Below are 24,893 nucleotides of genomic sequence, written 5' to 3'. Positions count from 1 at the left end.
GCAATCCGTGGTTTAACGAGCCCTCCAGGTGATTCTGACCCACGCTAAAGTTTGACAACAACTGCTGCAGGGAATTACACATTTCTGAAACTAACAGAAAATGGGAAACAATGGCCACTTATTATGAGGCATAAAACAGCCTATGCCTCAGTACAGAGCTCTAGTCAAGCTAAGATGGAGCATGTGGCTAGGTCCATCTCCCCCAAAGTCCAAATCTACAGCTCTTTTCCCTCTGGCTGACCACATGGCGCAGGAACCCAAAGCCGTGACCAGCATGTTTTCAGGTGAATAGAGAGAAGGAAGGCCACACCCAAGCTGGGTCTGGGCTCAGCTAACCAATCCTAGTATCTGGAGTGGAGAAAAGAGGGAGTGGGCTGACAATCTTTAGAGCAGGCTTTAGCAGGTCCACTTACCAGGAAATAAGAGAAAGAGCCAAGGGAGCACTCACCTTTTAACACAAAATGACCCGTCCTCTAGTAATTATGGTTTAATCAGTGTCCTGAAACTTGAACAATAAAAGTAGTATCTGCTCTTCCTAGACACCGGGACAGAGAGAAAGAGGGATAGAAGCATTCCTCACCCCAACATCAGTCATTGAGCTCCTAAATTGCTTCTCATGCTTCCAGACTCTTCTACCAGTTAAGATAATGAATCCCCTTTCCAAAATTTCTGACTCAAGCTACCCCTCCCATACCTAGTCTGAATAAGCAGGTTTCTGCTTTGGTCTATGCTCCAGGGTCCTATTCTCATCCTCCTATTGCTACCAGTCCTACCACAGGTCTGGGGCTCCATGTCATTCTTTCTTCCCAGTCCTCTCCCTGGGGCCTGAAGCCCGACATGATGTCTCATCCAGTATTACTTTCATAACCAGCAAAGAATCCACTGTGTTGAGATTTTAAAAACTGAATACCCACCTCACAATCTCCTTTCACTGATGGTCATTCTCAGTGTCAAGGCTGCAAGGGGGCACATACCCACTGTAGCTCGGTGTAGAGCACCAGGGGGCAGCAGGGGCCTCAGCCTTGCGCCCCAAACCAGAGGAGCCTAACACTGATGGGAACTTTGTTAGAGAAAATGGAGTTATCTAAAACCATAGCTTTCAACCTTTTTAATGTAATCCATGGTAAGAAATACATTTTACACTGTGACCCAGTACACATGTATCTATACGGGAAAAAAGATTTGTGAAAGAATATTTATCCTTACCATCCTTCCGATATCTTCTCTTCTTTTCTATTTCATTTCAAAAACGCTAGTCAAATCCCACATAATTGATTTCACAACTTACTAACGGTTGGCAGTCTGCAGTATGAAAAACACTGCTCTAAGTGCACACTATAATAAACACACCAGGGTGGCATATAAAAAGCAGCATTAATAGCACACTGTCATCATCACTAACATTGCTGAGTGCTCTCTGTGTTTGTATGTGTGTTACTGTCATTTCAATTAAAATCTTCAAATTGCTATAGGCCATAATACCAACTCTATTCTCTTAGTTTTCCAGTGAATATAAAAAGAATTACTTTTATTGAATTCATCTTAACTTGAAATTTGGTGATGATTTGCAAGAGCGGTACATGTGGATGGCTAAATTTTAATTTCCAGATTAGTAGCTGTTTTCTAAATTTCAACCAACAGTTTTGTTCAACGAAGTTTGGTTTAAATCACGTAAATCGATATAATCGTAAAATGGAGTTTCTCCCTGTTAAATAACAGTAGTTCAAAGACTGGAAATATTTCAAGGATTAAAAAATGGGATTTTTAAAAACCCGTGTGCTTTCCATAAGAGATTCAGGTCCTCAGCTGTCATGTAAGGAAATCTCAAAGCCCTCCTTTCACAGCTGGGAGGACTTCTGCCTCTTTAGAACCATGCACTTTCTCTCTCACTTACGAATAGATAGGCCACTACACACGACACCCGGAGACCTGACCCTGCACCCACAGCTATGCGCACACCGAGGCGCGCGTGCCCTCCCGGCCCCGCACTCATCTGCCGCACAGACAGATACAGGATGCTGGCAGATTGGAACCGGTCTTCACTTCTCGCTCTCCTTCCCCAAATCAAAACCCACCGTAAACACTGCGAAGAGCCAGGAAACCTCATGGCTTTAATTATTTCCGTTCCCCAAGCTCCATGTGGCACACAGGACACCTCGTTTCCCTTTAGGCTTGCCGTCCTCCTGCGAGGGGTGCGGAAGAAGAAAAAAGCAAAGCTCCAATTCCAAAGGGCGGAGGGCGCAGAGAGAAAGCGGCTGCCCAGGACAGTGCTCTTCCTTCCACCTCCTCTCTCTACTGTGAGCAAGCAGGGAGATCCTCCAGCTGTTGCAGGGGTTGAGAGTTGGCGCCACCTGGCTTCTTTAAGAAGAACGAGAGGCAGGAGACAGGCGAGGTTGAAGGAGAGCCCTCGCCCTCCTCTCCACCGCGGGCACCAGCCGACGGGAAGAAAGCCCTGGGGCGCCTTCCACTTCAAAGCCCTCGGGGCAGCCTGGCAGCTGGCAACTGCGCGCTGCGGAAGGAGAGGCAATTACCCTCCGGGGAATCGAAAAAAAACAGGAACTTCCCTCGCTACTGATGTTAGAACAGCAGATTCCACATTTAAGGCAAGTTCAAAGTGCAGAAACAACTGTGGCAACTGAAAGCGTTATAAATAGCACCGGTCAATTTCGCACTGATCAGCTCTGGCTCGTTAGTTTCAATCATCTATTCTGCCCAAACTTTCCACACTGGCCTGTGGGCAAAGAAAGGAGAAAGGGCATCCTAGGGTTCTGACCTTTACTGGGCTGCAACGCTGGCAAGGAGGCAGGTTGTTAAAATGAGTCCCCTGTGCCTCGGTTTGTACACATGCAAAATAGAGAAAACAGTGCATTCAATAATTGGTGCAAGTGACTGAAGTGAAAATAAACCGAAAGACTGGCGGGAAACTGCTTTTCAACGTTACCGTTTTTAGCAGGAAGGTACAATAATAGTCGTAGTAAAAATGGTAATGGACTATTATTACCCTTCAGTGCTCTATAAATTTGTACTAATTTTGTATTTGTGTGTATGGATGAATTCACAGAATGACTGCTAGTTAGAGGACACTGCTACAACCTGCTTTATAAAGAACCTGGACTAGTTATCAAAAGTAGTTATTTAGCCACCCATTTCAGCATGTCTTTTACAGGGTTGAACCCAAAGAAAGGTATGTTTGGAAACTGCTTTTCCATGTAACCATGCAGGTGCACAAACAGACACATGGACACATATAATATGTAGACATTAAGTGCATGTGTGAAAACGTGTACCTGCACGGGAAATGTGGGTTTGCATTTATTGGCATAATGACTCATGTACAGTGTTACGGTTTACACAAGAGTTTTGCATCGACTTTTTATTTAATCCTCACAATATGAGGGGGCGTTGTCAGTCTCCATTTTACAGATGAGAAAACAGGCTCAGAAAATAACTTTACCAAAATTTTGATGATAGAAGCTATAGAACCAAAGGCTTTTATTCTAAATCTGGGCCATTCTCATATTCAGCAAACATGTAATGGACACCTACTGTTTTGCCAGGCACTTAAGCACTGTGGCCACAAAGATTAAAGACTTTTTCTGCTGTCCTCGAGAAACTCACACCTAGTGAGGAAGAGAGAGATCACAATTATGTAGGATATAAACACCATAATCAGCCTGGGGCTTAGTGAAGGCTTTCCAGAAGAGGGGACAGACACCTGGGCTGAATCTTGAAGGACAAGTACAATGCTGTTTAATGGAGGAGTGAGGTGTTTACCAGGCAGAAAGACATGTGCCAAAACATGAAGGCGAAAGCAACTAGGGTGTTCAACATAGTTTAGCAGAGCCAGGGCTTGGCATGTGTGTAGGCAGAGTGGTGAGAAGGGAGACTATAAAGAATATTATACGCTCTGCATTTGGATTTTCCTCAAGTCTATGGGGAGTGAATGAAAGGTCTAAAGTAGGGAAATGACATGATCAAGTTGCCTGATATAAAGATCACTCTGGCCACCCTTGGCACAGACTGGAGATATGCTGGCAGTAGGAGAAATGATGGAATGATGCAGTCAAAGGTCAATATCTGTCGTTACTAAGGCAGGAGGTCAGAAGTGGGGCAGGAGAGGGTGGATTTGAAGGATCTGAAAGATATTTAGGACCTGGTGACAGCAGCCAGGTTACTGGCCTAAGCTCCTGATGCCATTCATGGAGACGAAGAGAACAGACTATGAGTGTGCAACAGGGACTAGAAATAAATTCTGTTTTGAGCATGATGAGTTTTAGAAATCTAAGCACATCTACATGGAAGTGTCCTCCAGCAGGGAGTTGGATATTCAGGTCCAGAGTTCCAAGAAGAGGTCTGAATTGTAGACAAATGTGTCACCAACATCAACTGAAACCACAGAATGGTTAATAATAATATTTGCTAACATGCATCGAGTACTTAACTATGTATCTGTCACTGTGCAAAGCACTTTTAGTAGATTGTCTCATTTAGTCCTCACAACGACCTCAGGAAGTGTTATGATTAAGTATTGCCCAGGGAGAGATTATCATATAAAAGAAAAGGTCCAAAACAAGACTCTGATGATTACACTTAAGAATGGCAGGATGGTCAAGAGGAGTGCAGTTGGTTGGGTGGTAGAAAGAGGTATCCTAAAGACTTGATCCTTGCTCACCTAAACCTGTCACAGAGACTGGTGGACCCCATCTTTGCAATAACTTTCCTGGAGGAGTATGGCACTGAGCAGGAAGCCACCCTGGGCTCTCCAGCTGCGTGACCTGGGGAAGTCAGCTCTCTGGGCTCATGTGCTCATCTGTAAGAAGGGGCGGAAGCATCTCTAAAGCACTTTGCAAGTTTAACATTCTCTGAGTACTTAATACAAGAATAAGCAGAGTTCTAGTGTTGGTTCTGTTACTCCTCCATCTCGTATGGGTAAGGAGCTCATTGCATGTTGATACATATGATAGCATCAGAGAATACGAGAACAGAAATTAGATTTATGGACCAACAGATCACCTGCAAAAATTAATAATATACATGTGTATAGATACAGATATAGAGAGAAGAGCAAGAGTGAGGGAGAGAGGAGCAGATCCAGAGAAATTAACTGGTCAAGATATACAGTGAGTTGATGGCAAAGCCAGGTTTAAGTCCCAACTACTTGTCAGGTAATTTGCTCACTGGTCTCTGTGTATGTCATGTAAGTGACACTTATAAGAACACTGGAAGATTTGATAAGATTTGTGTTTAATCAGCTCCATGTGTGGTGTGCTTCCTTGCCCCACCACCATCAATACTGCATCAGAAAAAGCTGCATGTTCTGGAGACAGCATGGATCTTCTTTTAAATGGGAGCCCCAAGAATTTACCCCTGCCTTTAATACTAACTCTACATGTCAATCTGCTGAAGGAGAATATTCTGAGATCATTTTTCAGAGGTGATGAAAGGAATCCATTTATTGGAAGAAGCTAGAAGAGAGGAAATTATCCAGCTTGTCTTTCCACTTAGGGCAATTACCGGGTAGTGAGCCCAGCAGGGAAAGACGGCACGTCCCCAGCTCCATCCCAGCTGTGTGCCCTTGGCAAGTAACTTGAACATTTTGGGTCTCAGTTTATCTTCAGGGAGAAGTTGCACTAGATCACTTTAAAGATCCCTAATATTCTGAGGTTTCATCTTGAGAAATTCCTAAAGAAAACTGCCTGCATTTTTAGGCAACTGTCCCCTGCCTCTCTCTGCTAGGTAATTTTAAAAACTGGGTCAGTGATTTAGATAATAATAGTAATAATGATAATAGCAGTTAATGAGGAAGGGGAGCTTTGCAACAGAATCTTGTTTAGACTGAAGTAAAAAAGTGGTTTGCAGGGTATTGCCTTCACTTAGTTCCTTCAATATTCACTCAGTTAAAGATCTAAGTGCCCCTCACATACCGAGCAAGATGCTAAGGCCGGGCATACAGCCAGTGTATCTTGACCACATTATGGAAGCACCTACCGACAGGAAAATGTGCTTTTGCAGGTATAATGCCCAAAGCGACCTAGAGTGTTCAAATCTGATAATGCCTCAACTCTGCCACAGCCGGCTCTGGGGTCCCCGGCAAGTCACGTTCTCTCTGGCCTGGCTCCTGCAGCCGGCCCATCTTCAAAGTCCCTTCCCGGGCTAGATTCAGTTCCTGAAAGGCCTCATTGATGGCCTCGGCACAGCAGCCAACTGCCTCACGTGAACGCAAGACGCCCTAGGTAACCTGACCCTGCGGCTCCCTCCCATTTGGGGAGAAAAAAAGAGACGGGGTGGGGGTAGGGGGGCAGGGATCGGAAAAAAAGGAAAGGAGATAAATACTGAGAAACATGTTTTGGCAGGCAAGGCCTTCGGAGACTACCATATGTGCTCCACATTGAGCAGCCCCGGGTCTTTGATGTTTTTTCTGAAAGAAAAGACATTATTCTTTCTCAAACAGCGCCTAAGTACTGCAGACATTAAAACAATGAGGCCAGGACGCGCGCACCGGCTCTAAGTGTTTAATTCGTCCTTCACCCACGTGCTTGCCACCAGCGAGCTCCCCCGTGTGCACCCTGGCAGCTGGCAGGGCTGCCAGCCTCTCCCGGCCCCATCCCCCTTTCAGGCCCGGTTTGTCTGGATCCTAGAACACCCCAGCGCCAAGTTCGGAAGTAAGTACTTTCCCAAACGCCGGACGAAAAGCCCCCAGATGTTTCCTGCATCACGGAAAAGAGCCCAAGTTGGATCTGAAGCATTCTTACGACGGCGGGTCACGGGTTCCGCCCGGCGCGCGCGAGTCCCGCTCCCCGCGAGCTGCGGGATGCGCCCCGGGGCCCCCCGCAGTCCCCAGGTTCGCGCCCACTCCAGCTCGCAGGGGAGAGGCCAGCACAGCGGGAAATAAAGGGGGGATTTATTACGTGTGGAATTATGAATCGCAACCGAAGATCCCTAGTAAATTTACACTCTAATCTTTGGGGAGTTTATGAAATAGTCACTCACGGGCCGATTGTAAATTCCTCCTTCCCTTCGCCTCCCTCTACCCACCGCTAGTCAGAACGGCGATCTTAACGAGGGACCTAAATCCACTCGGGGTCCCTCTAGGGGACAGGGAGGCCCCAGCCAGTCGCAAGCGAGGCCCCCAAAAGCGGGAAATTCCCTACCCCGGGGCGGGAGGGTGGCGTATACGCCCGGCAGCTGTGGTGCCCTGCGGGGCTTCGCAGACCCTGGCCGCTCAAAAATGGGTGGGGCGGGAGGGCTCTCCCCCCGAGAGCGGCGGTGTCCGAGCCCCCGCTGCTTCCGGGTCCCCGCAAGCGCTTCCGGGGTGCGCGCTACGCGCCTGGTTTCTGCGCCTATGGATGGTCTCGAACAGCAAACGGGACGATGAGCGCCAGGAGAGCACAGTCACTAGTGTGACCGATAATATCGGGGGGGGGGGGGGGGGGCGACATCAAGGGCCCTTTAGTTAGTCATGGTCAAGCCCTACTGCTCAAGCTCGTCAAGGTCTTCTCTGTTCTGGCCCTGAGAAGGGGCTCGGGATGCACCGGGGATCCGCGAAGCGCGTGGCCAGAGCGTCGCCTCAGCCTCCCGGCCCCACCCGTGGTCGTGGGCACTCGGGCACCGCCCGGGCGCCCCTTTATCCGGAGTAAATTCACTGGGCGCACGAGGTACGGCCTTCCTGTGCTCTGGCCTCCGGGAAGGTCTCTGCTCCTGGTGTCCGGAGTGAGTCTGGACTCCGCAGAGTGGGCACAGCTCACCCTGACCCCCGAAGGTCAGAATAGGAGCACTGTCGGGCAGAGGTCACAGTGATGCCCTGACTGTCTTAAATGGGTCAGCTGCAGCGGGCTTCCTCAACCCCACGGTGCGGGTTATTCAGGAGGAATCGGCCTAAGTTTGGGCTCTGGGTTGAAGGTGGGAGCAGGTCCTCCAAGGTGATGTCACATGTGAGGCTGAAATTAACTGAACAGGAACAGGCACACACGCGCGCCTTCACTTAAAATCGCTGTCAAGTAATGGTCCCTTATCCTTCGGAGCATCCGTTCTGTCAACCAGGATTTATTTTCTCAGCACCTACTGTGTGCTCATATCTTTACCAGGCCCTTTGGGGGACACAAGGTCACAGCAGGTCAGTTTCCCGCTCGTGAACCTGGCTCACTTCTGGGAATTAGTGCGTTAGTGGAAGAAAGAGAGGGCGCCCATTAAAATTTCTTCTTGTGCTACACTTTTTTTCTGGAATGAATCAAAGGCACCCAGAGAAGAATATAATATTGCACGCCTGGACTTCGGGCTCGGCTTCCTTTTTCTGACCCTCCCTTAACCCGGCTTTCCCTCCTCAGGAGATTTGGAATTCCCTTTACGGAGGCTGGGCGGGGAAACAGCCAGCCCAGGTAAGTATGGGAGCCACATGGTCTCGCAAAAGGAAAAAAGGAAATCATCTCCAAATGCAGCCAGCCAGGTGGGGGTAGATCGAAGCTGAAAGGGAATAGGGAATCTGGATAACCCCCAAGCAGCAGACTCGGTATCCGGTGGGGAGGTGTGAGAAACAGTCAACATTTGGAGCACTGGAGTCAGAAGATTTTTGGCAGCCATTAGATAACTTCCTGATCTGCAATAAAGTTCACGTGACCGGGAGGATGTTTCTGCGATTCTGTTGCCTGGCTACCTTCCTCTCCTCTCTCTCGAAGTCTTCAAGTTTAAGAGATTTTTCTGGGTCCCAGCTGAGTGATGGTGCTGGCCAAATGTGGGCCCTGGAAGGAGTCCTGGCGGCCCAGGACCGCTGGGGTCCGACAGGGGCAGTCCCGACCTTACTGACCTGTTGCCTCCCCAGTTCTCACCTGCAAGATGGCATAGAGGCCCCCGTTTTCTGAGTGGGAAATCCAGGCACCCCCCCTTTTGACCCACCAATCCGTCTGTTCTTCACCCTCCCCAAACGGTCCAAACTAAACATTTTTTTCTATCTATGTAAAGTGACTTCCGCGGCCCTGACGCCCTCCTGCGGCCACAGCCGCGTTTCTGGACGCGGTTTTCCGTAATTAGGGCCTGACCACTATGGAAATATATGCAAGATGTTTTCTTTCCTCAGTGAAAAAAATTAAAAGGGAGCTTGGCGCGCACTGCAGGGCTCCCTGGGAAGCAGCGCGCATTAAGAGGGGCCCAGCACCAGCCACACTTCTCCAGCTTGGCGAGGGCTGGGGGAGGGGCGGTGGAGCCCAGGCCCACGCGGTTCCCCCTACAACCGGAATCTCTGGGTTCGTCCTGGCCAGGGATCCTGCACAGCCAATACAGGTGTTGGCTCTTGGTCTCCGTGGCCAGCTGGCCCTCGCCTCGTTCCCACTCCCCGGACCCCTTATGCAAGTGCAGACTGGCCGGCCCTGCAGGTGGGTGGGAGCCGGCCGTGCTCCATTGGCATCACCGATCAGGGTTTTGCGCCGGTTCGGGCCCGCTTTGAGGGACCATCCTCCCTGGCGGTCGAACGTGGGCTTCCCCGAAGTGGAGTGGGAGGGTAATAGAACTGTCTGAGAGCAATCAATCGCGAGAATGCGAGATCAGACCTCACCGGCCAGGGTCGGGGGAACGCAAACGTGAGCAAGCTCAAGAATGCGCTTGTGAGATCCGAGGAAAGGACTTGGAGTCCAAAGTCTACGCACCGCTTGTCAAGCCATGCTGTGGCAGGCGTCACTCACTGTAAAGTAGAGGAAGATGAGCACGGATGTTAGCTCAGAGCCAGTCTTCCTCAGCAAAAAGAGGAGGATTGGCAGCAGATGTTAGCTCAGGGCTAATCTTCCTGGTGTGGGAAAAAACCTAGGGTCGTTGCAGGGGTGGAGGGAGGTGATTGGCCTAGGAAGCCACACCTCCCGGTGAGAAAGGGAGATGGCAGTTCCATCACGTTTCCCTCATTTCTAGGAAGAAAATACAAGGATTTCTCCAAAGACAAATAAACACACAGAGACGAGGATCACCAGGACTAGGCGCGGCAAACCCCTTATTGGGCAATTGTTCCCGGTTTGCAAATGCAAGAACAAACTCAGAGAGGCCGAGATGCTAGTTCAAGGTCACAAAGTCAGCAAGTCCAGAAGCCAGGCCCATGGTGGGCTCCGAAATGCATTAACCACTTGCCACTTAGTCTCTGACAAGCAGCTCAAGCGGAATCTCCACGATGTTCCTAATTCTACAGGAGTCCCTGATCTGTCCAAGCTCCTGACGCCGTTTGAGAGGGTGTGTCATCCTTAGCAAAGGAGAGACCTACCTTAAACCTGCTGCTGGGGAGGACGGGGGGGGGGGGGGGGTGGGGGGTGGTAAGTCTGAAGTAGCCAAGAGTGTCTTGTAGTTTCCACTGGCTATAAGCATGGTGTAGTCTAATTGCTGCACAGAACTGCCTTCCAGCCCCACACAACTGCAAATTCCAGAGCTCAGAGCACACCCGCGCGCTCTGCTTTGCCCAGCACTGAGTGGATGCTGAAGAAGCAGCTGTGGACATTGTCAACCTGTGCAATCTCCCGCTTGCAGCCACCACGCAGAGTCCAAGCTGCTCTGGTTTTCTCATTTGGATCCATTTCTTTTTTATCTTAGCTTGAGAAATTGTTGTAGTCATTAATAAGTGTAATAAGATCACTCTAGCTCAAGTCACCCAGAATGGCCAAGAGCCCAGAGGCTCCCCTGGGGCAGCTGGCCGGAACTGTGTAGAGGAGGACCTCCACCCCCCTGCCTGCACCTCCCAGGGCTTTTCCCATCTTCACTCCCTGCGCTGCCTCCAGCTTTCGCTACCCTCTACCAGTGGGTAGAGCCCTCTCAGAGACTAGACCCACTTGTTTGTGAATGTGTTGTTCCCATGCAAAGAACCCCAGAGGTACTAAACAAGGGAATTTGGCTCTAGAAACCAAGCGGCAAAACCCACTGAAGTGGAGACAGATGCTCTTTATCTTCGGTTGTTGGAAACTCAGGAAGAATTCTGAACGCCTTTAAATTTGGTGCAAAATTATTTTCCTTTTTCTTTTCCTCTCTTCCTATAGTTTCTTGTTCTTTTAATTTCCCTCTTGAATTTCTTGATTTTTATAGTTTACAGACCTCCAGAGTACCTGAGAGGAGAGGAGATGTCATTCCAGGGTCATGGCCACCTTGGTCAGAGGAAGACCAAGTAGAATTCAAATTGGCAACCTGATGCCAGTCCCACAGCCTCACCGGTCTCTTGTGGTGAGCCTCTTCCACTTGGTGTTCCTAAAGTCCAGTGTGGTGCCACCATCCACAAGTAGCAGCAGAAACCACGGCAGAGTAAGATGGAGGAGAAATACACAAACGCAGTGCCGCTTTCCTAACTTGGTTTTCACTTGTTTGTCTGTCTTGTTTGTCACTGAATTTGAGAATAAATGTTTATAAAATAAAATTTGCGGGAGCATAGGGGCTTACTGGTTGGCATTTAGGAAATCACCATAGTCCCTCCCTCTCTCACCACAATGACTGTAAAATGAGTAAATTTACCTTGGCAGGGTTAAAAAATCCTATTAAATGACCACTCATTTAGCTGCCTCCAGGTTTGCAATAGTGCTCCAGGGGAATTAGGGTCCAGAAGTTCAAGAAATGCATCTGATATTCCCAGAACTTCTCCTCCATGCCTGAAGCGAAGAGAGAGCTCAACAAGGATGAGTATGGCTTCAGGACTCTTTCAAACAATGTGTCCTTAATGCCCACCTGGGGTCGGTGCCCTGTGCAGCTGACTGCCCAGAAGAGAAGGATGTGGGGTCCTGCTCCCTAATTCTTCTTCTTGCTCAGGCTTAGCAGCAGGAGAGTAAAGAAAAGGGAAGGGGGAAAGTAAATAGACAATGGAGAGGATCTGGGCAGGACCTGCGTCTTCATAGGAGAGGAAACAGAAAAAAACTTTCCCTAAGCAACTCCCAAACCGCAATTGCCTCCCCCACACAGGCCTGCACACTTGCCTTCCTTGCTTTCTGGTTTTGCCTGTTCTGTCTCACCCCTCCTACCTCCTGCAAAAGTTCAAATACAAAATCTAAAGCCTTTTCTCAAGAGGATAAGCAAGCAGTCACCAGACAGCCTCTCTGTGGATGCGAAGGAAGTCATGACACCAGGGAGCAACTACCGAAGGGCTGGGAGCTGGATATGCAAATCACAGTGTTTGGGAGGTGGAGCTCCTGTGGTTTGCTTCCAAAAGTTGACACGTGGGTTTCCAGAGCCCCACACTCAGTCCTCCTCCACCTTAGGGTGGCTGGTCCCTGTTGCTCACCTGACAAACTCTAACCTCAATGAGTAGAGAAATGACTGAGGAGGCACTTGGAAGTTAAGAACCAAGTTAATCCCTTCCTAGGCCTCCCTCCCCAGGACTCTAAGCCCCAGGCTGGAGGGGGAGCTTTGGGGTCAGTTTAGATATTAGTGGTATAAGCAGAAACTCAAGTCCAGTGAATCTGAGTTTAAATCCTCTCAACCTTGGTATGGAGGGGCAAGAAGAGTAACACTGAAGGACATGTGTGGTAGACTCGGGGCTCCTCTGGTTGAGTAAGAGAGTCCTGGTAGCTTTGTCTCATGGATATTTTGGAGGCACAGGTATAAGGGCACAACAGGTTAAAATGGTGCCCAAAGCTCCAAGTCCTCAAACCAGATTTCCCAGCACGTAAATCACCCTGTGGGAGTGTATGTTAGAGGCTCAAGGAAGGCAGCAGCTCAACTTCTCTCTCTTCAAGGTCACCAGGAGACCTGGACCAGGCTGCAGGACCCCTCAGTGCGTCATCAACTCCTAGGACAGTTGCTAGACATGTAGAGTGGTAGGAGGCCTGGATTGTGTCTGGATGCACAGATCTGCGGCTCTGGCCAGGCTCCTCCTCTCTGCACCTCAGTTGCCTTGCAAGTACACGGGTGTGGAAATGCCCTCCTTACAGTTGCTGAAGATTAAACCACATGCAGCCCGTAAAATGCTTGACCTGTAATAGGCTCTCTGTAAAAGGGAGTTCCTTTCCCCATGTCCTGGATGGGGGACAGGCAGATTTCATTACTCCTCTTTTCCTGATGGAAGAACTGAGGGGACGTCCTGGAGGAGCAGCAGAGGACCACCCTTAGATTGAAGTCCCAGGGCTGCTGGCCTCAGTCCTGCTAAGGTGGCAGACTCGAAGCCCCCTTCCCACCCCTGTGGCACCATCTAGGAGTCCAGGCACATGCCTAGGTGAGGACCGGCATGGTGGTGTCTAGTGCCCCGGTCAGGGCCCAGTCCACTGTAACTGGAGTCGGAGAATCCGGCTGCCTTAGGTTCCACCTGCCGTAGGTCCAGAGAGAGTGACTCGAGTCCACTCTACAGCCAAAGAGCAAGTGACTCTTGGTGCAAGGAGCAGTGGCTTCCTTGGTGCCTGGCTCTAACTCGACCCATCCACCCTAGGTTTACCAAGGAGCTCCTGATTCTCAGAGCTGCTGTGTGACAGCCAGATGAGGCGGTGGGGGGCATTGGGCTCTGTCGCCTCAGAGCCCCCTGGTGCCCAAATGCTACCTGTTGGGCCTGCAGCTCCTGAGGGACAGGCCAGGAGGTGGTGCTTATTATGCAGCCAGGCCCCTCCTTGCTCAAGGCCTTGTTCTCTAAAAAATTGCCAGTCTAACCTCACACATCACTAAAAGCCAGAAGCGTCCCCAAGTCCTTCACATTCTTGAGGGACCAGGGCTAAGAGCTCCTCCACACCTGAGTGCCCCCCTGCACTACCTTACTAGGGTCTGGAGGTAGATCCCAGGAGAGGAGAAGAAAGAAGCCAACAAGCTGGCCAAATGAGAAAGCAAGCCTCCTACTATCACCAGGGGAAAGCAGAGGATCCCGCCGATCACAGGAGGGCTGGCTGGGTGCATGGAAGTATTTAGCAGCTTCACTGCTGTTATTGCCTAACAGGGTGTGAAAAGTAATATGAATGTGAAACACTGTGGGAAAATGGAGAATTTCTAAAGCAGACAGGGAGGCCCCTCTGCTGCCTGGCCTGGAAGGCTCAGAGTCCCTGCTACCCGCCCCCCCCCCCCCATGCGGCCTGGAAGCTGCTACTGGTTTGGAACGTGGGGGGAGGGATTAGGGACCAGGGTGGGAGGGGACAGTACCACAGAGAGGATGAGAGGGGCAGGTGGGAGCCAAGCTGGCAGTATAGTATATGGGAGAAACCTCAGTAAAGCCCTGTGGGCTCCCCACTCCCGGCTGCCGAGTTTGACACCAGGCAGCTTCCTAGAACGCCCCCTGAACTGTACAAAGAAAGAGTCAAAAAATAGATAAGGATCAAGTTGTAAGTTAGGTTAAAAACAGGATTTTACCAATCTTATGAAACAACCTTTCAATCCACTGGGTAAAGATGACAGGAGGTAGGCGGGTGCTTTCTGCAAGACTTGGAAGTGGAGATGAAGTGGCGAGGTCCTAGTTGATGGAACTTTCTCTAATCGATTCTAGATGGAGAGCGCACCAACCCGACAAGCATTCCCACACAGTGCTCTGCAGACAAAGGCCCCTCCTCCCGGTCTGACAACAATCCCCCACCCCCTACGCACACAGGGTTCGGCCTTTTCCACCTCCTGGGTCTCAGCAACCCCTAACTGCAGGACGCCCAAACCAGAGGCCGGCAACAGGGGGAGCCAGACCACAGGCCGCGTCCTTAACGCTAGGCTGGTGCCCAAGCGACTTCTCTCCAGCAAGGGCAGGGCCCTCCAGAATAGCACTAGAGGCCTGGGGCCGGAGTTTCCCCTTTACAGCGTAGACCATCCCCAACCGCCATCCCACCCAGCCCGGAGCCGGGTTCTGCACCGTCGCCAGCTCTCTTCCAGATACGAACGAGCTCTGCGACGGCCAAGCGACGACCCCGCCCGCAGGGCCAGTCCGGCTGGAGCAGCACTCGCGGAGGCAGCCGTGCGAATGCCTCCCTTTGGGATAGGTGCCACCGCGTTTGTAGGCGCGTTGTCCGTTGGGAAACGCTGGTACCGCACTCTCACATTTTCTGCTTTCATGGCCCGGTGCCAGGTGAGACAGCTGGCCTCCCTCTTTAGAACATTTCCCTAGACCCGACTGTATCGGAGCGGCCGGGTGATGGTGCAGCTGGTAGCAGATGGTACCAGGTTTGGAAACAGACCCCGCAGCGTATTATTGTAATTCACAAGTACTAAGAAGTATTCAATAATTGGCGGCCGTGGTCACCGTTGTTTCCTCATGCAAATAATTCAACATTCGAATCGTAAATCAAGGCTCCAGGACCTGCTTTTGCAAGGGGCGCTGACGACGGAGAAAGGGAGGCGGTGTGTGTGTGTGTGTGTGTGTGGTGCACGCGCGCGCAGGAGGGGCAGAAGCAGACGCTCACGCGGCGGGAGGGTGGGCAAGCACCAGGACGTGGGGGCCGCGTCAGCCTGAATCAAGCCCTCGCGAATCTCGAGCCTCCAGCTTCGGTGCTGAAGGCCTGAATCCCGCGAGTCGCGCCCGGCGCTCCTCCTCCCGGGGAGCGCGAGGCACAGGATGTGCGCCTCGGGACGGAGCGGGCGCCCGCCGCCCGGCCCTTGCAGAGCCCTCCCGGCCACTCCCCCGGGCTCGGCGCGCCCCCGGGCCGTGGCCTCGCCTTTCTTTCCTGCCTCCCCAGTGAGCTCACTTCCTCCCCGCGCCGCTCCCCTGCGTCAGCGGAACCCGCTCCCCGCCGACCAACACGGCGGCGCGCGGGACTCGGGGCCCTGCGCCTTCTCCGCGCCCGGGACTCTCTGGGGGGCGACTTCTGCGAGCTGAAACTCCACTCGGAGGACAAGGGAAGTCGAAACCGCTGAAAAGAGGAAATGGCTTCATTGGTGACCAAACTCAGAACGCGGGCCGGGCGGTTCCTCCTGGGCGCCCCTGAGGCGGGCTCAGCAGCCGGCGTCTCTCTCCTGCCTTCTTTTTTCTTTCTCCCCCGCCCGTTGTCCCCTTGTTTCTTCTTTAGTTTTCACATGTGTTTTAAAAATTCATATGTGGGCACGTTTAAAAAGCAATTTCGCATTGTAAAGTCGGCAGCAGCAGAGGAAGAATTACAAATAGGATTGGATTTAATTAGCTGGTAATGCTCCTCTCATGCCCCCATAATTAAACAGAGATTCTAGTGGTGCTTCAGGGCCCACAAGTGATTATTACAAGCATATTTTACATTTACATTAAAATGCTGTCCCCGGGGTGTAATCCAAGATCTGGCTCCATTTTTTCGGATTTCGAACCTGAGCGCTGAGGCCTGAGCACTGCTCCCCAGCTATGGAAGGATGGCTAGTGGGGGCTGTTGCTCGGTTTCCTTGGCTGATTTCTCATTTTATCCTGTTCTGTTTCTGAGGCTTCAGTAAAGACAGCGCGATGACTCCCCAGGACCCCCTGTATCCGGCCGGGGTGCCTTCAGCCTCAGACCCTACTGAGACCCACGCCAAAGAATTAAAAAGATTTTTTTTAGCATGAATTTGTGCAAAACCCAGAGCCACCTTGGTGGTTCCCCGCTCCACACAGAGAGGCACATGCAGCCCAAGCAGTATCTTCAGCCGCGACAGCAGCCCGCTTCTGGCTGTCCTGCGGGTGGACTGTTCCCCTGTAGAGATCCAGAAGACCGGTTCATGACTACGCAGTCTCATTCCTCCCGCCCCCTCTTTTTCCTAATTTCATCCTTCTCTATCGCAGTCATCTACCAGCCTCCTCTGAGATTCCCCGTGAATCGACGCCAGTCTCCCAGCCGGGCCACCGCCTCCCTCCGGGCCCGAGGATGCGGCCCACCTGGAACCCAGTACCCGGCGCTCACCCTGGGACCCCGCAGTCCTAGCTGTCCCTCATCCCGCCTACGCCGCCTGACGATTTCCAGGCTCTAAGCGAAGCGCGTGTCCGTGTTGTCACCAGAGGCAGGAGCGCTTTTGATGAGAGTTGCTTCCCTTTTGGAAACACCATTCCCTCTCCCCAAGAGAGAAGAATCTATTCTCCTCGCTTGCTTACATACAGACACACACACACACACACACACACACACACACAGACACACACTCACACACGACAAAGTTTTTGTCGTGTGAAAACGTCAGCCTCTAATAGCTGTCTTGGAGTTGAGTAAAGACTTTCAGGAAATGGTGGAGATAGGCCTGCTCAAGTAACCGACCTCGGGATTGTCATTTCTCTGGCTACCTTTTCTCCCGCCTGGCCCTCTACATCATTTTTTCTTCAAAACCCTTCCTACTGCAACCTCCTCCATGTTTACGGCTTTATCTTTCTTAAACAGGAGATCCCTGGCAATAACTACCTAAGGAGAGGAAGGGAACCTACTCCCCAGTTTCACTGACTAGTGGCACGTGCTGGCCAGGTACCAGGAGCATCTTTGAGCCTGAGCCTTCTCATCTGCAAAGAAATGGTTAGAACAGGTGAACTCCAAAGGCTTATTTCCATCTTAAATTCAATACTTTCAAGACAAGGCCTTTCTATTTCTGAATGACTGAAGATTATGTACATATATAAATGCATACGCATTTCAGTAACATCCTGTGCCAAGGCGCAGAGGAGGAGGACATTTAAACTTCTGATGGTGCCCTCCTTGACTGGTTCCTCCCAGACCAGTCATCCTCTCTGGGCACAGAAAGAGATCCTCAGTGTGGAGAACCCCAGGGGTAGGTCTCCTGAACACAGCTACCATCCAAGTCCACTTAAGATCACATGATTCATTAGGACCCTTAATCCTCATCTGACCCTGCCGATTCAAGCACTTCAGTGAAACCCCATAAAACCAGCCAAGAGCCTGGCCAACATATGCACACGTTAATTAGAGTTATGTGGGCCTTTGGCTTCCAGTCTGATGAACAGCTTAGGGCTGCAGGGGGCAGAGCGTTTGGGATCTTTTTCACCTACCATTGCCCTTTGGTCCTACCATGGCATCATTTGAACACAGTGGGTGATCTGAAATCTAGTCCCTTTCAGAGGGAGGCTAAACCACAGTAACTAAGGCTAAAACCTGGCAGTGGGTCCCTAAGAGGGCCAGCAGGGATCTTATCTGTTCAAAGGAGAAAAAGAGAATCAACAGTGAGCTTCTGTTGTTATTGCTTCTTCTAGTAGGGAAGGCAGAGAGAAGCCCAAAGTGAAAGGAGAGAAATTTTTGCCGTTAATAGAAGGCATGAAAACTTAGCAACCCTCTCCCCCAACACACACACACACACACACACACTGTATGGCTATAGTCTATCAAGAAGCTGAAAATGCTTCCAACTTCATTTATAAGGATAACGGAAGGCACAGTGAGGAGGAGTGCGTGGGCTTGAGCCAATTTAGCAACCACAATTCTGGCCAGGTACCGGGAAGTCAAAAAACACCCCAGAGAGCAGAACTGGCCCCCTCTCTGGCAGAGGGCCCTGTGCATGGCACTTTTCCTACAAGGTGTGTCGTCTTCTTCACCCACATCTGAATCCTAGATAGAGGATGCTGAGGGTCAGTCACTCTCTGGCAGCAAGACCCCTTAGCCTCTCCGAGGGCTGCAGTGATGTAACTGAAGGTGCCACCTGCCCTGTATAGGGAACAATCAACTCTAGCTTTATCTTCAGCCTCTTGTTGAATTGCAAAGGACAAAATGCCTGAGGTCTATCAAGGCTACATATACTCACTTATTACACTGCAGAATTATCTTAGTTGTTTTATAATATATGTGCATTTCCCAATCACTCCCCCACTCCATTTATAACCTATACAAAATATCTACAGGCCAGACATGACAAAACCTTTCTTACCATAGGAGGAAATTTATTTGTTACTTATTCAATGCATAACAATTTAGTCATTTCTAATTTGAGTTGGGGAGAGCACACCAAAAAATGAGAAGCCAGATTCACATAATTCTAGAATTTGAAAACTTCATTCTTTCTGCTTGCTTTTCTTCCTTCCCTTCTTCCATTTTTCCTTATTCTTTGCACTCAGCCACAGAGAAAAGACAATCCAGCCTGAAGACTTAGGGATGGTCTGTTGCGCATGTGCCCCGTCTTCTCTTTGCTAGATATCTTAAATTACAATCAGGAGGCATCTCACACCCTGACCAGATTGTATTTGGTGTGACCCTCTTTAAGTTCTTCAAAGCTTCCAGGGATCTCCCCCACTGCCCCAGGCCCACCTGATCAGGACAACAGATACAAATGGAGTAACTTGTATCATTCTAGATCTATAGAAATTATATTCCTATTTGCTTTCCTTTGCATTAGGAAGTTCTGGAAGGATGTTCAAGAAATGAATAACAATGGGAGAAGCAACTGGACAGATATTGAAAGAGAGACTATTCACATGTACATTTGGTATATTTTTGAACCTTGAAAATGTACTGCCTATTCATTATAAGTTAATCTGATCAGGATATATATGCATATAAGAGATGCTAAATGATAAGTATGTATAGACATTACATTGAGGAGGAGGATCTAGAAGACATCTACCAAGAATATAAGATTGAAAAACATGTAATAAACTTTCTGTTTTGCTCAATGGATCAAACGTTGGAAATCTGTCCAGAAAATAATATTTTTATGCAGAAGTATGAAACTTTAGGTGAGGAAAAGTGTCCACTACTCCCTTCCTCAAAGACCCCTCTCCTATTTGCAGATGCAGATGTTTGCCAGTTTAAAGCCATTTGCTCCGCCATTTAAGTGAGGTCACTGGGAACACAGACTTGAGGACTGGTGGAGCCCCCAGTCCTAAATGGAAAGGTTAAGCTAGAACACAACTGAAAAAGAAGGATTGATGTTTCCTAATAGAAGTTTGAAAATGGGCAATTTCTCACAGAAGGAGGACAAGACTCTTCTCTAGAAATGGCTGCCTCTCAGCCCACTCCCCATCCATCCTCACATCCTTTTATCCCTCTCAGGGTGGGCTTGCCCTAGGGTGTCTGCCCCTTTCCCTAGGCTTTAACTAGGTGTAAAAATTCTTGTTAGGCAAACCCCACTCAGAAATTTAATGTTTTAAGCCTGAATCAAAAAAAGGAGAGTAAAAATTCCCTTCAGGATGTTAACGCAGAAACAGAAAGGATCAACTAAGCAGTGAGTTGAAGAATCAACCTACTCCACTCTCCACTCTCAGGTCATTAAATGGCCCCCGAATGTCAAGAAGACTTTGCGTTAGAACTTCTGTGCTCTCGAAAAACATGCAAATAAACAACTCCACCCCACCAGGGGACACAGCTCTTCACCTCACACTAGTGTTTACATCTCCTGCAGTTTTTCCTGTAGTATAGTCCCTGCCAGAAAAACAACTGAAATCGCTGTCTGGGCAAAGGTCAAACTGCAAAAATGCAAGAGATTTTGCAAAACTCTTCTTTAAAAGTATGGTATATAGAAAACCACAGGGGGAATAATCTCTACTCTACACTCTTGTGTTAATAAACAAATTCCCCCACCGAAACACAAAGTCAGGTCACCTTTTCCCATGAAAGCAGGTGGTTAACTATGTGATATCCAAGGAGGTACTGGGTTATACTGGAAACTGGGAGAAATTTCAGAAGAGGGACCAGGAGAAAAACAGGCCAATGTTTGTGAGATACAAAAAGGTGGAGTTTGGGGGAAAACAGTGAGACAGGAAGGAAAGGGAAGAGAGTAGAAAGAGCCCTTGGTCTCTCCAGCTGTTTGCAGAAGTCGGAACATATGGTGCCAGGGTTTTCCAAAGATGACAAGGGATAAAAAGTAAAATTATTTTTTCCCCAAGACATACCTTCCCCCAAATGAAGACATATTTTAAGGCTGGAGACTTTTTCTGCTTCCACAGGGAATGAGCAGAGGTCACTTAGAACCAATTCTCCTTGTTCAGCAAGACCAGCAGAGTGGTTATGGAAGCAGCAGGAGGAGTCAAGGTGTTCATGCTAAAGAACTTCAGGATAGGGCCTGGCCCGAAGTGGGAATATCCAAACGGGTTCTTCATATTGCACATTTTATAGACAGTCTTTCCCCTAAAGGATATACTTTCATTAGGTCATAAATGCTCCAACAGATGAGAGAGAGGGAAAGAGGGGTGTGTATGCGTGCGCTCGCGTGTATGCTGGTCGGCTGTGGTGGGAGGCGGAGTCCAGGCGCCGAGGTGTGTGCCATCCACCCCAGCGGGCAGAGGTCAAGGACGACGAGTTGAGGCCGCCCGCGGTGAGGTTCCCAGGGATTCTGCTAAGCTTTCTGAGTTGTTATGTTTGTCGTGGGTTCCCCCGAAGCTCCTAACTGTTCAAAGTTCAAGCCTTTTCTTGCCTAAAGGCCACAAGAAGTGGGTGTGTGGGGGAGGAGGGGAGAAGCGTGTTTTTTTAAGGAGAGTTTGTTAAAAATTTAACTGGGGGGAAGTTTACTAGTTGGGACGTGCGTACCTGACCCTAGGTGGGAGGGAAGCGGCTTGTCTGGCGACTTTCACTTCCCAGCTGGACTCAGATTCCCGGACGGCAGAGGTTTACCTCCCCCAACACCCAAGGAGTGCGACTTGCTGCCCTCAGGGGTGAATGCTCGCAGTGTCTGCGCTCCCTGTTCCAGGCAGGAGAGGACTTTGCAGACAGGGGATCGCCCCGTCTCTGCTAGCCCCCTTGGCTTCTTTCAACGCCTTTCTCAGAGTGGGTCGCTGTTACGCAGCCAGCATCAGCTAGCCTCCTGTGTCGAGTCCCCGAGTCCGGCAGGATGTTTAAATCCATAGCACTGATTTCACACGTACAAGTCGGTAGCACTTTTGAAATTATTGTAACGCGTCACCCGGGTGATATATTGTCTGTCTAGGCCAGATTGGCAAGACACGCGCGCATACTCTGTGTTTAAATCACACCCTGAAATGCGTAGAAAATGTTTCCATAGGGATCTACGCACGCCAGAGAAAAACTGGAGCAATAATTTCCCTCTTCTTTGATTTCCTGTTTCTAAAGAAAGCCTTGGTATCAAGGACGAGTAAGGTAATGTGAACGAAAAGGCAAGCAGGTCGCTGTCGTTAAAAACCTAATTACAGTTCGTAGTTCAAGGAAAACTACCTTTAATTGACACCGTGTATATTCCTCTGCTCCTCTCGGGCTGCCCTGGCAGGGACGCCCCAAGAGTATTTATTTCTAGGGCTGGAAACAAAACAACCAGCCCAGTCTGCTGCGTAAGAGAGCGCTCCAAGATGGACTGCCGGAGAAAGGCTTTTTGACCCCCGTGGAAATTAGTCATATTGACAGACGCCCAGGGAAGGTAAATTACCCCGCGCGCTGACGTTACGCAGAAGCGCGCCCGGTTGCGACTCCGCTGCGGCGCCTAGGGGGCCAGAGGCTTCCAGTTCGTTTCCCCAGATTCCGGCCAACAAAGCCCCACTTTGCTTCTCTGGGCCTGGGATTTCTACGTGAAGGCGACGGAGAGAGCGGTAAAAAGGTGTAGAGAGGAAAAGGGCAAGAGAAAACCAAAAAAGTGGAGGGAAAGAGAAATGCTGAGCGCTCTAGCGCGGGCAAGCTGGAGAATCTAGGAGAAACGAGCAAAGTCCGCGGGGGAGGGAGAAAGGGAGGAGGCAGGGAGGGAGAGGACCTTGCGGCTACGGCCTCCGAGGTCCGCCACTTGGGAGGTCCCGGCCCCAACGCAGGCCTGGCCAAATGTCCCCCCGGGAGGCTCGAGGCTCGGGCGGGGTCACAATTACACCTCGGCTCCAGGCGAGGACTTAAAAACCAAGTGGCAGGCGGCTGCAGTCTGGAAGCAAGGCCCTGCGGTCATCAGAGGGGGGCCGGGCCCGTGCACAGGAACCTTTTACAAGGCATGTGGGTACAAGAAAAAAAAAAATCAAAATAAACCACTTTCATCCAGCGTGGGCCGTGAAAATAGAAGCCGCTTTTTAGAGGGGGCGAGCGGGAGTTTTCAAATTCAGCGTGTTTTGCTTTTATATAAAGAGTTTTGTGATTTTACGTGATAACCTAGGGGGGAGTTGTAGGGAAAAGAACTGCTAGATTTTTTGGGGGGGAGAGGGCGGTAATAGGGGTTCACAGCTTTCTCCCAAATCAGCTAGTATCCTAGGACAGCAAGCAGCTGCAGATAGCCATATAGATCCTTATACAAACTGGGGGAGAATATTTGCATGGCCGGATTATTATTGGCAGAATATAGGATCTACTTAGCTATCCCACCTCTTTTCTTTCTATAACTGAGTCTTTAAAACAGTCTGCGGTGGGGGCAGAATGGAAAGCGTTAAAAATGTGGCATCTGATTTTACCAGAGGGTGGACCGGAAGGTTTCTCTAAGAGTAACGAGTGTGGCTACAGAAGACCCGGGTCAAGGAGCAAAGACGAGGCGAAATTCGCCCGGCGGCTGCAGTGTGAGGGCCCAGCTAAGCCCGGGCTCCGGCCCTTGGCTCAAAGGAAGGGACCCAACAACCAGCCCGGCCCTCGAGGTGGAGAAGGCGGCTGCCCCTCTCCAGGGCAGAGCCAGGGCTGGGGGAGGCGGCTAGCTCCTCCTGGACCTTGGGCCTCGCGTCTGAGATATTTTTAGCTCCTCTCTCAGTTCCCCAGAGGCTCTTTTGAAAGCCGAATGGAGGCTCTCCAAGCTACCCTCACGCCGGGGGGTGTGGGAGTAGGTGGAGGTGGCTGCGCGGGTATTTTGAAGGAAAAAAAAATGCTTATCTTTAAAACAAAACTCACTCTCTCTAGGTTTCTGTCCTTCCTTTTCCTTGTTTCGCCCCCGGCTCAGGCTCGTGGGAACACGCCAAGTTCCACGGTTAGGAGGACCGTGGGGGTAGGGATGGGTGGGGTCTGGAAACCCGAGCAGAGTCAGGATGCCGCGCGCCTTCCTTACCGCCTTTCGTCCCCTCTCTCCCGGCCACCGCTGTTCCCTGGGAGCCGGCCTAGGAACTCTCACGAGGGGACGGGAGGAGGGGAGGAAATCTCCGTGGCCTCGGAGGAGGCAGGGATACAGAGCATTTGTTTATTTTTTAACTAAAGGTTTAAAATAAGTCCAAATGTTTCTGCAACGGAATTTCCAACCCGATGTGTGTCCAGGAATGTGAACCTTGGCACTCAGACTGGCAACTCTCGAGTGGGCCCATGTTCATTCTGTAGAAAGCTGGGTCTCGCTGCGCCCCCTCTCACCTTGTAGATGCCCCTGTCCAGCTTTCCGGCTTGGGCTGCCGCTGAGACTTCCGCCGCCCCCCGTCTCCCCCAACCTGGATCACGCTGGGCCCCTGCTGGCTCCTATGGCCCGCCTTCACCCCCCTTTCTGATCCCAGCAGACAGCCCTTGCCCCGCTTCGTGGGTTCGGCGCTGCCCCTGGAGATTGCCGAGGCTGTCAGGACAGAGCTCGGCTGGGGAAAACGAGGAAGGGAAGCGAGAGCCAGGCCTGGGTACTCTTTCCTTCTGCCTTAGATTAATTCCTCCTCCTCCCACTCCCCGTCCAACTCTCCCCATTGGGAGTGTTCGCCCGTGAGGTCCACCCCACCTGCCTAGGGTGCTCTAAGTTGCCCCCACGTCCCGGACGCCGCACCCCTACCCACCGGATTGCCTTCAGGGCCCCTCGGTTCGGTGTCGAAGGCGCGGCGCTGTGGGCCAGGCGAACAGGAACCACCAGGCCCGTCAGGTCTGCGCTCTTAGCAGCCGGGCAGCCCTGCGGGTCGAAGATGCTCAGAGGAGGAGAAAGTGCAGAGAAAAAAGAGGAGGAAGAAAAAAAAAAACTAACACACACGCACGCAAAACCAACTTTAGGGTTGGACTTTTTCAGTTTCACACGAAGCGACCTGGAGTATCTGGAGAAGGTTTTTGAAGACGTTTAGGAGGGAGGGTGAGTTTTCTGCTGAGAAACTCAATCTGCCATACAGTAGCGGCCCCATCTGGGATCTGTCACTGCTGACAGCACCACAGGGCACAGCCGTGATCTTCTGCACAGCCTGCACTCCCCGAAATACCCTCCTTAATCAAAGGATGTCTGCGCGCCCGAGCTCAGCTGACCGCGCCAGGAGCAGAACTGCGGGCGAATTGCACCCCCGGCCCGCC

At 50.6% G+C, this 24,893-nt stretch overlaps 1 protein-coding gene across 3 annotated transcripts in view; it reads right to left on the bottom strand.

Annotated features, from left to right (window-relative positions):
- Positions 1 to 24,525, bottom strand: part of SCRG1 (stimulator of chondrogenesis 1) — a 139,966-nt gene extending 115,441 nt beyond the window's left edge. Inside the window, exon 1 of one of the 3 annotated variants that reach the window (XM_070607924.1) lies at positions 24,398 to 24,525. The gene's annotated coding sequence lies outside the window, so the exon portion shown is untranslated. Of the gene's footprint in view, positions 1 to 2,075; positions 2,526 to 24,397 lie in introns of those variants that run through there. The other 2 variants (XM_070607921.1, XM_070607919.1) reach the window with 2 other exon arrangements.
- Positions 24,526 to 24,893: the final 368 nt, after the last annotated feature.

The sequence above is a fragment of the Equus przewalskii genome, chromosome 2 (genome assembly GCF_037783145.1).
Source record: "Equus przewalskii isolate Varuska chromosome 2, EquPr2, whole genome shotgun sequence".
Taxonomy (NCBI): domain Eukaryota; kingdom Metazoa; phylum Chordata; class Mammalia; order Perissodactyla; family Equidae; genus Equus; species Equus przewalskii.
This window is presented reverse-complemented; position numbering and strand designations above follow the sequence as displayed.